The 19,290-nt window shown below is 39.3% G+C and overlaps 1 protein-coding gene across 8 annotated transcripts in view; it reads right to left on the minus strand.

The window, feature by feature from the left end:
• Tln2 (talin 2) overlaps nt 1-19,290 on the minus strand; it is a 395,739-nt gene that overhangs the window by 222,421 nt on the left and 154,028 nt on the right. For 7 of the 8 annotated variants that reach the window (XM_048793710.1, XM_048793711.1, XM_015480591.2 and 4 more), the window contains one exon: nt 8,679-8,754. The exons of the other annotated variant lie outside the window; for it this stretch is intronic. The gene's annotated coding sequence lies outside the window, so the exon portion shown is untranslated. The remainder of the gene's footprint in view (nt 1-8,678; nt 8,755-19,290) is intronic. 8 annotated transcript variants of the gene reach the window in all.

Below are 19,290 nucleotides of genomic sequence, written 5' to 3' on the forward strand. Positions count from 1 at the left end.
CAAGGAGGAACTCTATTCACAGCTATATACTCTTCAATGTGCTATTCAAGTAGAAAGCAGAGAACAACTCATGGGTGACATGTTTATGGAGAAATTCCAGGTTCTACTAATAAGCCTTCACATGGGATCTGCATAGTGAGGAAGACAGGCAGCTGCGAGTAAGGAGTTGGGAGAACATCAACGCTGCTGGAGGGACCTGTCTCTCCAGGGCACCTGCCACCCATTTGAGCACTGCCACAGAAGACAACTGACCAAATAAAATTAGACAAAAAGAGTTATTCAGATCACTGCATTCATGAGACAAAATGAAAGATTTAACAAGAGTTGATTGTCTTTCCAATCTTTCTTTCAAAACCACCACAAAATATACCATAAAAGAATCAGATGTACTTGCCTCACACACATACACTTGAGCTGTAAGAAAATACTCGATGCAATACATTCTTATAAATCATTTTTTCCCATTCACCATCAGGACTGAGTAAGAGGTCCTACTTCCCACTTGAGATTCACCAAGAGAATATTGAATGGAGATGGCTATTCGCAATTCCCGTCACAGCAGATTTATTTGTAATGAGCTCTTGGCCACCAGGCACCCTGCGACAAGGATGAGGCTGGGAATTAGGCAGAATTGACTCTTTCCTAGAGACGTAGCAATTTCCTGGGGGAAGACAAAGGTCTGTTGAAGAAAGTGAGTAAGACATGCCAGAGATAGGGAAGTCTTCCCATTTATGAAACCACAGCTAGACACCACGCCTCTGCCTGCCCTAAGGTCTAAGATGCACCTCCTACTGAGGTTCTTGGAAAGGGCTCATCCAGAGTCCAGCCTCTCTTTATGGGCAATATCAGTGATAAGATTTGTTCTACAGGGATGGTGAGAGGATTTAAAGGGATAGTGGGCCTCAGGGACCTAGGTGCCTAACACATCAGGTCCTCAATAAATGATGGCAGGTTTTAAAGATCATGCTACTGTTCCCCTTCAAACACCAGAGCCATTTTTCTAATAATAGTGACAAGTTTTTCTTTCCCAGCCCCTGGTAACCACCATTCAACTCTCCACTTCTACTCTATACTTCAACTATCTTGGATTCCACACCAGCATTTAGAGATGAGCAGCATACATAAAGGTAAAACCACCCAAACTCAGAATGCAGGGCTGTGGGTACAAAACCTCCCCAAACAAAGCCAATTCCTAGAAGAAGAAATGGATGGCAGAGAGTCTAAAGAACTTGCTGCATTCAAGAGTGCTGACACAGTGTAAACAGAACACACTAAACATGGGCTTCATTCAAGGCAAAGGCATAAGGACATCAGGCTCATAGGGGAAGGAATAGATTTCTACCCCCCAATGAGGTTTCAAGGGGAACAGCATCTACTTAATTGTAACAAACCCTGCTTTTTAGTTTTAAACATTCAGAATCTACAGATAAGTCATTCAAGCCTTTACTGAGATTAAAAAAAAGAATACACATAGGTAGTACCAACTCTGAGAATATAAAATTAAGAGTAGAATGGCCTGATATTCAGAGGTGGGGTAGGGGTGTGTTGATGTAAATAAGAAATAGTGTCTAGGAGAGAAGACAAGAATCGGAGGCTGAGGGTAGACAGAGAGGCAGTGGAAGGCTTGAAGCATGACTTGGCCACAGGGAGGAAGAGACAGGGATGGGATGAGTGACATCATAAGCCATCACAAGCTACCAAGACACAGACTTTAACACTGATAAAGTGAGAAACAGTGCTGCAAGCATAATATGTTTACATGTGGAAATCACACATGAAAAAAAAATCCACAGAAGAAGAAGTGGTTACCTTGGAGAAGCAAGACCAAAGGAGAGAAGAGATAAGGTGAGACACTATCACTTTTCATTATAAGCTTTTCTGAAATGCTTCCTATTTTTAGCCATTTGCATGCCACACTTGGACTTATATTTTTCAATTACATTTTGAAATTTGTTGATTTTGATTTAAACAATAAATAATAACTATTTTGTCAAACATTTTTTTTTAAAAATATATATATAGTTAAAGGGTTAAATTGAGCTAATTAACATGTATTCTCTCATATACTCTTTTTTTTCTGGTAGAATCTATTCCCTTTGCAATTCTCAAGAATATATTATTAACAATGTTAATAATATTGCATTGTAGAATGACTTCTTGAATTTATTCTTCCTACCAAACTGAAACTTTGTATCCTTAGACTAATATTCCCAGCCCCTGGTAACCACCATTCAACTCTCCACTTCTACTCTATACATCAACTATTTTAGATTCCACACATAAGAGGACCAGGCAGAATCTGTCTTTCTGTGCCTGTCTTACTTCATTTAACATAGTGTTCTCTAGATTCTTCTGTGTTGTTACAAAGACAGACTTTCCTTCTTAAGGCCAAATAGAATTCTACTGTGCCCACATACCCCATTTTCTTAACCCATCCACTCTTTCATGAGCACATACCCATTTCTTAGCTAATGTAAATGCTGTTGCAATTGTCATGCTGATATCTCTGACATTTCACTTACTTTGCATACAAACCCAGAAGCAAGGTTGTTTGATTACATAGTCTTGTGTATGTGTGTGTGGTTTTTTTTGTGTGTGTATGTGTGTATGTGTGTGTGTGTGTGTGTAAGGAGTCTCCATACCATTTTCTATGATGTCTATACTATTTACATTCCCCCATGCAAAAGTTTCCTTTTCTCCACATTCTCCAACATTTTTATCTTTCATCTTTTCGATAGTTATTCTAAGAGATGTGAGTTGATATCTCATAGTTTTAATCTGCATTTCTCTGATTATTAATGATTCTAAGTATTTTTTCATATACCTGTTGATCAATTGTATGTCTTCTTTGGAGAAATGTCACTCAAATCTTTTGCCCATTTTTTAATCAGATGTACAGGTTGCAAATCTTTTTTCCCTTTCTGTAAGTTGTCTTTTCACTCTTTTCATCATTCTTTGTTGAATTCTCCAGTAGGATTTTTAACTTTGAAAGAAATTAACTGTGGGGGATAGTGGCACACACCTATTATCCCAGCAGCTCCTGAGGATGACACGGGAGGATCACAAGTTCAAAGCCAGCCTTGGTCCTAAGCATTTTGCGAGACCCTGGCTCAAAATAAAAAAATAACAAACGGGGTTGGGGATGTGGCTCAGTATAAAGCGCCCTTGGGTTCCATTCCCAGTACCAAAAACAAATTTTAAAAAAGACAAGAAAGAAATTAACTGATGAACATAATTAGCCAAAAAGCTCAAGGAAACAGCACATTCTGTTACATAGTGGATTAGTGACTCCAATTATGAAACACTGTGCCAAAACATCTAGTAGGCATAGACCACAGAGTAAGGGCCTCAGAGCAGGTCCACAGGAATCCTGATCAACAAGACAATGCTAATTAGGACTCTCAGTGGCTCAGGGAGTGTGCAAGCCAGAGAGCTGGAGATGTGAGGGTGCCTACAGACAAGGAGAAAAGCACTCCAAAGAAACAGACTAATGGAGGGTGGCAGGAAGACAAAAGAGCACAGCAGATTACATTTTTAATGAGGAAAAGGAAGCACAGGAACAACTTATCTCTACTGACGTCATAACCCTTAACTGGTATCGAATGAAAGACCTACATAGATCCTGCTTTGAATTTTACAGATTCAGTACCTTCCCCTCACCAGCAATGGGAATTAAAAATTCCCAGAGAGCCAAAAACAATGGGTTTTCATTTGAAATAGATTTTAAAATATTTTTCTTATAAGCCTACAGGGAACACAGAGATAAGTTCAGAATATTGGATTTATTCTCAAAGCAGGAATATATCACAAGCCATTAAGTAAAATACTAAACAAGTCATTTGTCATTCCCCCACCCCATCTATCAGTCTCTCCTTCTCACACATGCTCATGCACAGATTCTTGCATGCATGTAACATTTTAAAACATCACATTTATTTCTATAAAGCATGGCTGTCTCAAAATCTTAATAGCTCATCCCTATAAGATCTTGACCAGAATGTTCTAGCCTTCTGAAAGGCTCCACAACATGATTGATTGGTTACATTGTTCATTCATTAAATTTTATTCAGACTTGGGCTAGTCCAGATCCCTTAAAGCAATTCTCCTTCCTCTGGTTTATGTCAAAATAAAAGCCCCTGCCAGCATTTATTCATAACTTTATACACTTTCAGAAATATCAAGATTTCAAGTAATATCTCACATTCCTACACATTTAAGACAAATGCTTCTGCTGCTGTGGTTTGATATAAATTTTTCCTACAAGGGCAGTGAATAAATATTCCCAGGGTGGAGAAATCACCTGAAGCATACCAATCAGACAATAAACCAAGGCCTGTGGTGACAGAACAGAAAGCAACCAGGTAAGGCTGTCCAATTTAATTTAAGTTTCCCAGAAAATATGAATGTTAACACAAACATAAGCCGGAAATTCACTGGGGGAGGAGTTCCAAAGGCCTGAACCACCATGTTCCAATCCAAGCAGAACACATGGAACTTCTCAGGACTTCCAGGAGAAGCAAGGACTGTGCACACCTCCTCAGTGGGGGGTGGTGTTGCTCCTCCCTCACAGTATCTTTCTGTCCTAATAATTCAGACCATTATTCACTCTGCCTTCCACCCACCTCACACCCATCCCCACACCCCAAGGAGAGCAAACTCCAAGCAATAGCATCCCATTCTCTACAGACCAGGGCACATAATGCCACCTTGAAAGCTCCTTTCAGATCTGAAATCTTGGGAATGGCATAGATGGGTAATCTTCCTGCCAACTCTATCCCAGGCTCTTCAGCCAGGCTGGGCCACCCAACACCCTCTATGGGTCCTCAAAGGGCAACATCTACACTAGGTGCCCCACATGATCCTCCAGGAGGAAAACCCCTCATTGTCCCAGGGGTTTTCCTTAGCTCAGAGCTCTTGGCTATGCACCTTGACCTCTGTCCATACTTGAACTCCTCACACTTGGGGTTGGCACAACCCCAAGCATTCAGCTCACCTCTCCCCAGCTCTTAGCATATGCACCCCTACCCCAGGCAGATGTTTATGCATCAAGTACCACCTGGCCAGATGCTGCCCCACGACGGTGGGAAGGCACGATCTGTACACCTTTATCAGACTACTAAAACACTGTTTTCATTTTCACATAGGCCGCAGTGTAACTCATTTTTACTTTAGGTTCCCAAGAATACAGTCTTTTTGTCTTTGATTGTGGACCTCTTTTAGATGTCTGAAATTGACAAGGTGTGAGTAGGGTATATTTATTTCCTTTTTGGGAGGAATGACACAGTTTCAAAAGAAGAGTCTTTAGCAGTCATATCCTCAATATTTTCTGAATACTAGTCGATAGACTCATGCTGCCAAGTCCATGGCTAGCAGTCACTGTTCTGCAAAGAAACAAGGAAAAGGTGAAAAAATATTAGTGCTTTTTGTAGTCCTAAATATGCACAAGTGAAACACAAATGTGTGGCATTCCTATTCTTTTAGTATCAAAATAGTTCTTTTGTGGAATTATGTTGGTAGATAGTAGTTATTTTGTGAAAATAAATCCTTTATTACAAAAATTCTAAGACCTAAAATTCATTTGGAAGAATAAAAGATCCAGAATAGCCAAAGGAATTCTAAGCCAAATCAGCAATGCTGGAGGCATCATAATGCCTAACTTCAAATTATACTAAAGAGCTATAGTAACAAAAACTGCATAGTACTGGCATAAAACCAGGCACACAGACCAACAGAACAGAAGACACAAAGACAAACCCACATAGATGAAGTTATCCAATCCTTGACAAAGGCACCAAAACCATGTTAAAGAAAAGACAGACTTTTTAACAAATGGTGCTGGCAAAACTTTATATCCATCCATATGTAGAAGAATGAAACTAGATCCCCAACTCTCACCCTGTACAAACATCAACTTAAAATGCATTGAAGACCTAGGAATTAGACCAGATACTTTGCAACTGCTAGAAGAAAATGTAGGGCCAACACTCGAACACACAATTGCAGGAAATGACTTCCTTAATAGGACTCCTAAAGCTCAGGAAATAAAACCCAAAATTAATAAATGGGAAGGCATCAAATTTAAAAGCTTTGGCACAGCAAAACAAACAATTAGGGGTGTAAAGAGAAAGCCTGCAGAAGAATGTCTTTCCTAGCTACTTTTCTGATATAAGATTGATATCCAAAATATATAAAGAACTCAAAAAACTTGCCATCAAAAAAAGAAAAATTAATCCAATCAATGAATGAACAAATGAACTAAAACAGGCAATTCTCAAAATCAAAAAGACAAATGGCCAACAGATACATGAAAAAAAATGCTCAACATCTTTAGCATTAGGGAAATGAAAATCAAAACTACACTGAGATTTCATCTCATATCAATTAGAAAAGCAGCCATTAAGAATACAAATACAAATAACAGGGCTGGGTTCGTGGCTAAGTGGTAGTATGCTTGCCTAGCATGTGTGAAGTACTAGGTTCGATTCTCAGCACTACATACAAATAAATAAAATAAAGGTCCATCAAAACTAAAAAATATTTTTTTATAAAAAGAATACAAATAACAATAAATGCTGGAGAGAAAGTAGAGAGAAAAGAGCACATTTACACTACTGATGGGATTGTAAATTAGTATGATCATTATGGAAATCAGTATGGAGTTCCCTCAAAAGACTAGGTGTTTCAGTTAGCTTTTTCAGCCCTATGACCAAAAGACCTGACAAGAACAATTAGAGGAGGAAAAGTTTATTTTGGCTCACAGTTTCAGAGGATCTCCATCCACAGACAGCTAACTCCATTGCTCTGGGCCAGAGGTAAGACAGAACATCATGGCAGAGGGATGAGGCAGATGAAAGCAGCTCAGGATATGGCCACCAGGAAGCAGAGGGACCTCTACTCATTGGGGACAATATATAAACCCCAAAGGCACACCCCCAGTGATCTCTTTCTTCCAGCCACATCCCACCTGCCTACAGACACATCCACTTAATCCTAATCCACAGATTAGGTTACACCTCTCATAATCAATTCACCTCTGGATATTCTTGCATTGTTTCATGCATGACCTTTTGGGGGACACTTCATATCTAAACCATAACACTAGGAATGGAACCACCATAAGACTCAGTTGTACCACTCCTTGAAATTTATCCTGAAGAATTAAAGTTATCATACTATGTCAATAAATGCATATTCATGTATATAGCAGCACAATAACAATATCCAAATTATGGAACCAGCCTAGGTGTCCGCCAATGGATGAATGGATAAAGAAAATGAGGTATATACACACAATGGAGTTTTATTTGGCCATAAAGGAGGATGAAATTATGTTATTCACTGGCAAATGGATAGAAGTAGAAAACATCATGCCTAGTGAAATAAGCCAAACTCAGAAAGTCAAAGGTCATATGTTTTCTCTCATATGTGGAAAATTCAGAGAAAAAAGGAAAAGAAAAGGTCAGGGAGATCTCATGAAAATAGAAGAGAGAATAGTTGAGGAGAGGAAGGGGACCAGGGGAAAGGAGGAGAGAAAAAGGGGAGGTCCTGGAGAATAAAATTCACCAAATTATGCCATTATATTATATGCACATATGAATATGTAACGGCAATTCTTACTATTGTAACTATGTAACTATAACACACCAATAAAAAGAGTAGAAAAGAAATCACAGCTGGGGTAGAGCGCTCGCCTAGCATGGGCAGGGTTGGATCCTCAGCACCACATAAAAATAAAGGTATTGTGTTGTGTCCATCTACACCTAAAAAAATAAATATTTTTTTTTAAAAAAAGAAATCACAAAAAGAAAAATACCAACACAAAATAGAACAGCATACAAATATACAGTTAACTCCCACACACTCAGTGATCTTTAACAATCATCAACTTTATTTATATTCAGCCAAAATATATATTAAAAATTGGTCCTGATGTGTTTTCCCTATCCCACAAAATCTATAAGCATGGAAATAATTAGGCTAAGAAAACCTACAAATTTTACAGATGAAGAACAGGAGAGTAGCAGAGATTAAGCAACATGTCCAAGCTGGGCAGAAACAGAACTGATGCCTCTGAGCATGCTATGACACAGTTACTGAGAGTAGGACCATGCCTTTTACCTTATAGAATTCAACTCTGGCATACACAGGATCTGCAGAAGAGCCACCTGCCTCTTAGCCCAGAATATTTCATACACACCATTTGGGATCATGTGGTCCCACTCAGGACAGCCATGGGGAAACTAAACTAAAGGACTGCAGCTACTTCCTCCCGTGCCAGACCCAACATCCCCAATCCTGGAGTCTCCAAGAACTACCATTGCAATTCAAATGGCTGAAGTTTCTACATTAGTTCCTTACATAGCACTTCCTATCCACTCCTCCCCTGCCAAAAAAAAAAAAAAAAAGATCTATGAAGCAAACACAATGAATGAGGATTCCTGCAGTGAAGTCTGAGAAGGTAAAAAGCCAACTACTCACCCCCTCTTCCAGGCCCTTAGCATGGCCCCCCACAGCAAGGGGACTAAAACCCAGACACTCCGCACACCTGCCACACAGACCCATGCTGAATATCACCAGACAAATTAAGAGACAAGACTGACACTTTAGAAAACTACATCAACACACCGCAGATGGACAATTGGCAAGGTTTTTGATTGGTTTGGTTTTTAAAGACTCACCTAAATTCTTAGTTTATGTAGAGTTGATTTCCCTGAAGATACCCTGAAGCAGACGAGAAGCCTTCAGCAGCAATACCTGAAACAATAATCAAAGTCATCAGAATCAAGTAATGCTGCAGACATCAGGCTTGGGGGGGTGGGACCTCAATCTATACATTTGGTCATTTCCTCCACACTAAGCATGAAAGGAAATAACTCAGGAAATAATGAATTTCCGCCACAACACATGGACTGGGAATTTGCTGTACCAACAGGGAATTGAGGTCCCAAGACACTTATTTCGAAGACCAAAATTATGTTACTGTTGGCAAAGAGGCAAGAACACATTTTTTTTTCTTCTTCCCTGTGGTAAGAAGGCTTTATGACTTGAATTTAAACAAAAGCTAAATATATATATTCCCCTTCCTGCACCCTCTCACCATATTAACAATCTCAGGCCCTGTACTCTCATTGTTTTTAAATTTGTTTGCATGAGCTCTTCTGGTTTTGTTCACTTTTCCCTACTCAGTTCCTCCAACATGTCTGTGGAATAGCCCCTTCTGGCTCCAGCTGTTCCCGTGTCCTCCCCAGTTCTGAGGCACTGGGAACTCACTGTTTGATGACCTACTCCATGGAAATCCAATTTGAAGCAGAGAAACACCTCAGAATCAAGTGTACAAATCAACAAAACAACCCAGCCATAGTTAACAAACAGGACTCTGAGTGAGAACATTTATATAAACATCCAGAGTATTCACAGGAAACAGACCCAACCAAGTACATGTAATCAAATCTGGGCAGGTATGAGAGAATTGTGAATTAAGTGATGTTGGTTAGCTATTAAGAGAGAGGGAAAATCTGAGTCTATCCCTCTCTACTTGTGAAAAAAATAAACTTAAAATAGAATCAAATGAGTACTAGAAGAATATGTACTTGAATTATTATGAGGTTTTGTAATATAGGCATAAAAAAGGCTTTTAAGCATAATACCAAAATCTAAAACTATAAAAGGTTGAAATATTGGCTGGCTACATTCTTTAAATTAAAGTTTTTTTTTTAATTGAAACTTTCATAAAAGGATAAAGAAACTAGAAAAAGTAGTGAGTGGTTACATGTGAGGAATAAAAGGTTGCTTATCTCTCTTTGCTAAACTACCTTAAAATTAGTAAAGAAATTAATCTTCCTCTCAAAACGGACAAAAGAAATTTAAAAACTTTAACAGTCATAAGAAATAGAATAGTAACGAAGATATGAAAAGATATCAAGTAACACTGAAGAAAAACAATGTTAGAAGATTCAGATCTTATTTTTCACCTATCCAGTTATTAAAGATGCCAATGACTAATGATAAATGCCCAATGTCATGGACACCTTCATGGTGAGATTATAAATTAGGAAAGTCACTCTCTAGGCACTTGGACAACTAGGTCAGCATGTTAAAATGGGATACCTTTGATCCTGTACTCCTACTTAAAGATTCTTCACAAATCTAAAGGAGATAAACATGTACGCAGAAAGGTGGATATGCAAGGTACTGTTACAGAAAGAAAAAAGTAAACACCCAAAAAGACCTGCAAATAGGAGCTATGCTAAGTAAACTATAAACATTGCAAGCACTGATGGAAATCTTTTTATTGATATAAAAAGACGACCATGAAATAATTTTTAGTGAACAAATACGTAATGACTATGTGCACTATAATTCTGTGTGTGTACATGCACACGCATGCGCATGATGGGCATGCATATGCATGAAAGAAGCGGGGTATCCTGGATGTCCAGAGAGGTCTAGAAGAATGTTTAATAAAATAGAAATCCTCCGTATCAGAATTTTAGATGATTTCTACTTATACTGCTTGAATTTCAAGTAAAGAGCATGAATTACTTTTTTAAAGAATAAACTTTGTAAAAATGTGCAAGAATTAAGTAATAACATTTCTACCTTCCATTAATCTTCCTTCCCCCTTGTCTTACCAAGAGTCATGACACCTGTATATTGCAGTGAACACCAATTGGGGAGTTCACTTTCTCACCTCCAGCTCCCCTTCACTCCTCAGGGCTACTTCATCCCCACCCTTAAGTTCCAACACATTTCTGTATCCTTATTGTAAATCCATCTTCTTTCTCACTTAGGCTAACAGAATCTTACCTGTGACCAAAAGAATCTCACCTGGTACCATGCTTCTCTATTTTCCATCTCCTCAATCATCCCATTATATTTGAAAACAAATAAATCTTGTAAGCGTACGAATGTAGATTTATGGTACCCAATTCAACTAATGTTTTTGACTGACAGCTAAAGTGACTGAAGCAAGAAGCTCAAAGCTAGTATAGAAAAGGGGGTGGGGGGACACCAAAAACCTTATTTCCAGAGGCAGGTAATCAATTCCCTTGTTAGTCAAACATGATTAAGAGACTATTTATATGAGAATAAAAACAAAGGAGACATAATTGACCAGATGAGCCATTCCTATGCTTAAAACATTCTCTATTATAGTACACAAAACCATTTCACAGATTTATTTTTATTGAATTATATTTGTACATGAAAAGATTTTTTTTCTATTGAGATTATAAAATACATAAATGTATTACCATAATGAGTCCATTAGGTTCACTTTATCTTTAGCAAAGAAATTTATTCTTCTCAATGCCTTATTTTTAAAGGTTCATGAGTTCCATATAATACATACATCCACATAATATCATAATTACAAACCTGGCTACAAAGACATAATTCCTGATAGATGTACAAATCCCTTTATGGGTGTACAGGATGTAAAGCACAAATCTAATTAACCCCCTTCATCTGCTGGTGACTCCCTCTCCCCAAGAAAAGTTCCCTAGAAGATAGACAAAGGACAAGAACCATGATCCAATTTCAGACATGAGCAATCATGACACTTATACTGAGTATTTGTGACTCCAGGGCACAACTCAAACAAACCCAGGAGCAACCCATGCCAGCAACCCATGGCTTCTGTTCTCCTCAGTGCCAAGCAAGTCTATAGCTGGGACAAGATGAGCTAGGATTTATGGCACAAAATACTGCACTTAGGAATGACAATAGCATAATGTTAAGGGTAAGGTGCAAATCTGAGTTTGATCATTTACTATATTTGGCCTCTGTGTGCTTAACCTCTCCGTGCCTCAGTTTCCTTCTCTGTAATAATGCAAACCAAAGGGGCTGCTGTGAGGATTAAAGGAGATCATACAGCAACATTCAATAGCCCCAGAGTTTGTTTGAGCTCCAGCTCCGCAGGAGCAATGATGGAAACAGCTTGCAGCAGAAACTCATTGTTCATTGCCTGGTCCTAACAAGGTCCCTAGAGAATGCTGAGATGAGCTATGTCTCCATGTAGGCCACACTTATCTATTTTAAATGCTTTTGTCTGTTTTTTTGCAGTGTAGGGATTGAACTCAGGGCTTTGCACATGTGAAGCAAGCACTCTGCCACTGAGCTACACCCCTCGTCCTAAAAGGCTTATTTTAAACACGGATAAGATCTTTTCAAGTAAATAGAAACTTGAAGCAGGATCTTGCTATTTAAAGGACTTGCCTTAACGGAGCCTTCTCTGGATCATATGGCAGCTCCCCACTGTACCTTTGCTGGAGGATTTTAAGCGGCACAGGTAGATGTGATTAAAAGTTAGCAAAAGCTCCTAAAGTACCAGTCACCAACAAGCAGGATATCAGGACAGGTGGTAACTGCTCCTATATCCCAGACCACCTCTTACCTGCTCCATGAATTTAAAGCACACCCTTTGGAATCCAAGTTTGCTGGCCTGGCTGGGTGTGATAGTGCACACTTGTAATCCCAATGGCTTGGGAGGCTGAGGCAGGAGGAGGAGGATCACAAGTTCAAAGCCAGTCTCAGCAACTTAGTGAAACCCTAAATAATTCAGCCAGACCCCGTCTTTAAATAAAATATTTAAAAAGGGCTGAGGATGTGGTTGGTACTTAAGCGTCCCTGAATTCAATCCCTGGTACCAATAATAATAATAATAATAATAATAATAATAATAATAATAATAATAATAAAACACAAAAAGTTTTCTCATCTTCAGAGGAGAAATGATCATTCCTAGCTATTTTGATGTTGTGGGGATGAATGATAGAGGACAGGTGACGTTCCTAGCACAATGCCTGGAATCCAGGAAGTGTTTGGTAAAGGGTATACCTAAGATCATCACCTCAGCTTTAAAGAAACAAAACATGCTAAATAACCTGAAATTACAAGAGACACTCTTTCACCTTGAGAGTTTTAGGGACTTTTGTTTTCCAGTCTTGGCTTAATTCTCACAGATAGGTGGATCCACGTTGAATTACATCTGAAGAGCCTGCATGATATACGTGGCTGAAATCTCACTATGTTCCATAGACCCCAAACCACCAAGATACAGTCATCGTAAGATTTCATTAAAAGGCAGTCAGCAGTGTAAAACTGCACCCACACTTTACCTCAGCACCATCTGCATGAGCACAAAAATCAGCTCAAATTAACAAAATTGGTTTTAAAAGACAAGACCAAATAAAGCAAAGAAAATCCACTACATTTAGCTAGAGACGACAGAATATACTCTTGGCTTGAGTTACCACTTATGTTTGACACATTTATTATTAATCACTCAAAATCATAAAATCCCAGAAGCAAAGAAATAAACCAAAGAGTTCTTTAATAGCCCTACATAGATATGGGAAGATCTAAAGAGAAAAGAGAAGATTTGTAAACAAAATTCTCCCAACGTACTCCAGCTTCTACCAATTGCTGACAACATGTCTTATTTGTTTTTGCTGAAACCTTCAGAATGCTCTTATTCAAAGTGCAGCTCAATGAGCTTGGACCAGCTCTGCTAGGTCAGAATGTATCTGACTCCAAGTGGAGATGCCCAATTCTCTGCTCATGGCTGCCCCTCCCTCACTTTCCAGCTAGAGACTGAGTGCTGGGCCAGGGTCAAAAGAGCCTCAATGAGCAGTGAGCAGGCAGATTCCTCATCCAAACCTTCAGAGAAATCATGTCCTGTCTTGACCTTTGCAGAACCAAGAGAAAAGAGAGAGACCCATAGAAAAGCTCCAGAAATCTCTTTGTATTCTTCTAAAAAATTACATTCTAACAAACTCTATGGTGGGAGGAAGAGTTACCTGCAAAAAGGACTCGAAGTATAAATGCTGGTTAAGCAAAAAGAGTTTCTTAAGGCAGAACATTCTGGATGTGCTAATGTGGATTATGAGTAAATGGCTACCATAGCTTTCTCATACACAGATCCCTTTATTTTTGTGGTCTGCATCTTGGGACAAGTGCCCTGTGCACCACTTGAAATATTATAATTCACTACTTTTATGCAAATCATTGTTAAAAACTCACTCGACACCACCACACTAACAACTGAAGGACTAAGCACAATCCCTATAGTGATCAGTCAATGGTGCAAATATCAATGCAAAGTAGTGCAGAGCATGTGTTTTCCGGGCAGGCAAGAGAAACCTACGATTATGCTGCTATATTCCCCTCTATCTTTATGTGCTTTCAATAATAGAATACTGAGGTGCCATGATTTCCTTACTGTTCTATATAATTAATAGTCCCCGCCTCTTAAAAATTTAAAAAAACACTTAAAAATCAACTAGTAGTATGTATAACTAGAAGGTAAACTCCATGAGAACAAGAACAGAGCTATATCCCCAGTGCTGGATACAAGGATGCTCTACAAATATTTGATTAAAGGAATACAATGAATGAATAAGTTGTCCCTAAATGTATCATTCACTCATTTTATTAACTGGCCCAAATATAACTTCTATAGTTCTATATTTTAACTTTGAAATGCTTATTATAATTTCATATTTCTCAAATTCTGTTTATCCCAGTTTATTCCCAGCACACTCTCTCATCCTTTGCAATTCCCACAACAACAATAAAAAAAGGAGAAATATTTTTCTTTATGACTTCTGGGTTAGAAGAAACTGTCTCTAGACCATATTCAGTACGTTATTACAGTCAATTATTTCCAACAAAAGGTTAATTGGCTAACATTTGAGCGACTAGGAAATTCAATTCATCAGAGCTATGCAGAGGGCCCCCTTCTTTGGAGGAAGTAAGCAAAAACATGCCTATCTTCTAAAAGGAGGCAACGCTACAAAAATAAGCTCTCATTATCAATTTTCTGGGGGTAAAAACCCCACAGAATACATGTATCAAGAACTATCCTATAAGCCAGGCACAATGGTGCATGCCCGTAATCCCAGTGGATCAATAGACTGAGGCAGAAGGATCACAAGTTCAAAGCCAGCCTCAGCAACTTAACAAGGCCCTAAGAAACTTAGGGAGACTCTATCTTAAAATAAAAAATAAAAAAGGTCTGGGTATGTGGTTCAGTGGTTAAGTGCCCCTAGGTTCAATTCCCAGTTCCAAGAAAAAGAAAAGAAATACCTTTACTGTTAATTTACACTTAATATTCTGAACAGTCAATTCTGAGATGTTGCCATACCTTCAAAGTGAACAAATATTTTGGCTCAACTTAATTCACTATGTTAAAATCTGGCAATGTATTTTAGAAAAATCTAAAACAATTTTTCTTTTTAGAGAGGTCAGAACAAGAAAAAGTCAGAAAATTAGAAATAGTATCAATTTCCTCCTTGTTAATTCAGAAAATTAATTAGGGCAGTCTCCACCTCTAATTCCTCAAAGCTTTAAGGGTTAGGGGGCTCCTATTTAGCAATCCCCAACTTTTGGCTGGGTTGCATCCTGGTGTATTGCAGCAACCTTACCAGGTCCACTGACTTGCCAGCTCCCTGCCACCACCAGAGTGAATTGGCTAGGGTGATCATTTGAGTTGGGTCTTCATTTCTTACAAAATCAAGGCCAACTCCCCAGGCTACAAGCATCTCCAATGCCCACTTGATCATCTGCCACCATCCTGCCATGAAAGTCTGTGTTCCAGCACCAATGAGCCCACACACCTTGTGCTCTGTACCCTCTTAGCTACATTTCCCTATAGGGGAATGCCTACTCTTCTATGCCCAAATGGACGTTGAGATCCACCTGCTCCAGGGAAACTTTGTTTACCACATCTTAACTTCTGCACTTATAGTAATATGTTGGAATAATTTGTTTAGGTGTTTGCATTGCCCACTAGACTGGAAGCTCTCAGAGGGCAAGAATATGGCTTTCCAAACATTTCTATCCTCAGTTCAGAGCATAACTCTAAGCACATATTTAGTGCTTAATAAATGTCTCAAGAATTTTAAAAATATGTGTTATATATTAATAAATACAAGAAACTGGGTATGGCACAGTCTCAAGAGGCTGGGGTGGAGCATCAGATTCACAATGGGGTCAGGGGTATGAACATATGCTTACATATACAGCAGGCAATAGGAGGCCAAATTCTATGATCATCCTCCAGGCTACTTCAAGGTTCCAGCCAGAGCCCTTCTTCTCCTATTCCTGGAGACTGACCAATTATTGACCCTCCTGCTACAAACCTGATATCTTTGGATAAGCTTCTCTTCTGTTGGACTTTGTCAATTGGGGAAATATGCCATTTCATAGTTATGCCTTCTCCATCTCCAAAGGGGGGTGGAGAAAAGTTAATCTGAGGTGTAACAACTGAATAATGGGAAAAAGACTCCCCTGTATAAGCTATTCCATCCCTGAACCCTAAAGGACATCTGTTATTCTCAGCCATGTGTTCCTTCCAATGTGGACCCTGTGGGAGCATAGGAAGCACTCCAGAGCATCAACAGTGGAACCGGATGCACAGAAGAAGGCAAGTGTGGTTCATCAATTACGTGAGCATTTCTTTCAAGAAGGCAGGGTGAGAGGTTAAAGTAAAAGGAACAAAAAGGCACATATATACATGGATCACTAATCAGTGCTAAAAAGAAATCACTATGCAGAGCTATCAAGCCATAAAAACACAAAATTGAAAGAAGCCAATCTGAAAAGGCTACACATTGCATGATTCCAATGACATAACCTTCTGGAAAAGGGAACAGTATGGAGACAGCAAATAGATCAGTGGTTGCCAGGGGTTAGGGGAAAGGAAGAGGTTATAGGCAGAGCACAGAGGACTCTCGGGGCAGTTTAATCTCTTCTGGAGGATATTATGAGGGTGGATTCATGTCATCATATTTTTGTCAAAAATCCATAAAGTGTGCAACATCAAGGGTGACCGCTAATGTAAACTAGGGATTTTAGGTGATAATGACATGTTAATATAGGTTCGTCAATTGTAATGAATGTACCACTTTAGTGTGGGATGTGATAACAAAAGAGACTGTGTTTGGGAACTCTCAATCCTTTCTACTTGATTTTTGTTCTGAACCTAAAATGGCTCTAAAAAAATTAAGGCCCTTAAAAAATTGGGGAGTGGGTAGAGGTTAAATGAGAAAGATACTGCACATACCACTCAGGCACTGAGACTGGGGAACACTGTCTGGAGATCCTCCTCACTGCAGAACAGAAACTGGGAAAAGGGTCTAGAGTGACCCAAGCTGGCTTGCTCTGGGAGCATCAATGGAGGATCTGGGGTGAGGTCACCTGCGTGTATGGCACACTTAGGTGGAACAGGGACTGTGCACACAAGGCTGGCTCTACACTGCTAGAACTGACCCTCCCCAACTCTCATTCTTACTGCCACCCTGACCTTTAACACAAAGGCTCTTCCATACTAGCACCTTGGACATGCTCCAACAGTGACACAATACAACTGAAGGGCATGAATAGTGAATCCAACTTTCTCAAGTGGTACATCATCTGGTTTTCCACACTGATGGAAACCCATCATCTGTAATGAAACATCCCAGGTCCCCAGCAAGGGGAAGAAGGGGCATGCCCACAAATACCCAATCCCCCAGCCCTCAAAGCCTGGTTTCCTGGGTGCTGAGAGCCAACATACCACAATCTAAAATTGTCCAGAAGAAAGAATCAAGGGGCACTGTGAAATTTTGTCAGCCCCCTGGCAACCTATGACAAAGACAAGAACATGGAGTCCTCGAAGACAGTGATTTGGCTAATCGGGACCAAATAGATATTCAGAGATATATAATGTAGAAACAGGACTTGATTTTTATAAGAACAAACCTGTCACCATTTGGTCATGATTAACATTACTATAATCTTCAAACTCTATAATTCAAAAGCAATTTCTCTGCTCTATGATCCCTTGTGAAATCTGGTCATCGTAAACTGCCAACTGGTATGTTTTCCAAAAAACTAAATACCTCTCTTCTCTCCTCACATGACCAATGATTCTTTGCATATTCATTATGGTCCATTTCATTCAAAAACAAAACACCTCCCAGCAAACTGGACTGCTGTCATTGAAGCTTCATCCTCCTCTCCATATCCTATGAAAATGAATTCTTTGCCTTATGTCTCCTCCCTCCCATCTATGATCTGTCATCCCAAATCCCCACTTTTCTAAGAAGCTTACTGTCCCCCATGGTTTCCCCTAATCTTAGAGTTCTCTGAATTTTCATGGGTCTTAGAGGTTCCCCCACATAATTTAGCAATTAATTATGTCATGTTTTCTTTTACCCATTTCACCTACAGCATCGTAAGACTGACAGGGAAGGTATACTCAGGCATGGAGCCTGATGCCAGGTAACTAAGACCAGGGCAACCTGCTCCCTCACACTCAGGCTGTGTGCACACATGCGGCTGGAGTCCTGTGTGTTCACCTCCTTCCTCTGTAAAATGCAGCCATAGGGGCCTCCCTCACAGGCTGAGCACAACACACCCACCATTCAGATTGACCTTCCTATATCTCTTCAAGGCATTTTTGCACTGTGAAATAGCTAGTAAATGGTTTTAAAATAATGTTTTCAGTTCATAGTGGTTTTCTTTGGGAGATGGGATTTCAGAATTCTTTTCAACTTCATGCACCATGTAAACACCTAAAACTTAGTTTAAAAAGCCATATACATATGAACTAAAGACACTATTATAATGCAACCCTATGCACAGAGGGTCCCTGATTCAAGATACAAATTATAATTTTTGAACCTATGACAGTGCAAAAGCCATAAGCATTCAGTAGAAACTGTAGTTCCAATGTGGGATTTTCTTTTCCCAGGCTAGCGATATATAGTATGATGTTCTCTCCAGATGCCCAGTTGTAGGCTTACATAAGCAAAGAGTGTGTTTAAGGTGGCGAGGCTAAGCTAGGATATTTGGTAGGCTAGGTGCATTAAAAACTTTTGTGGCTTATGGCATTTTCAACCTAGGATGGGTTCATCAGCACAAAAACCCCATCATGAGGCCAAGCAGCATCTGTACTCGTCACGCGGCCTCAGCAATGATCAAGTCCTGACCAAGTCTTCCATCAAGACCTCCTTTTATTTCTTCTCCAGACCTCACTGGAGGTTATTTTGAAGCACAAATCACATATCATATGACTTAAGAATGACTATAAGAATAATATTTTTAAATATGAAAAGATACAGATTTGACATTTATCAAATAAAGTTGTAGGCATCTTGTTTTCTCTGTTCCCTGCTGTACACTTCCTTAAAAGTAAGTCACACAAATATTACTGCCTGATCTCTGAAGAACTTTAGGGTGTTTCCCAGCCATGGACCCTAGGGATCAGAAGAAATCGGACTCATTTTTAAAAGGTGATACCATGGA

Source organism: Marmota marmota, unplaced genomic scaffold (assembly GCF_001458135.2).
Source record: "Marmota marmota marmota unplaced genomic scaffold, marMar, whole genome shotgun sequence".
In the NCBI taxonomy this organism is placed as follows: Eukaryota; Metazoa; Chordata; class Mammalia; order Rodentia; family Sciuridae; genus Marmota; species Marmota marmota.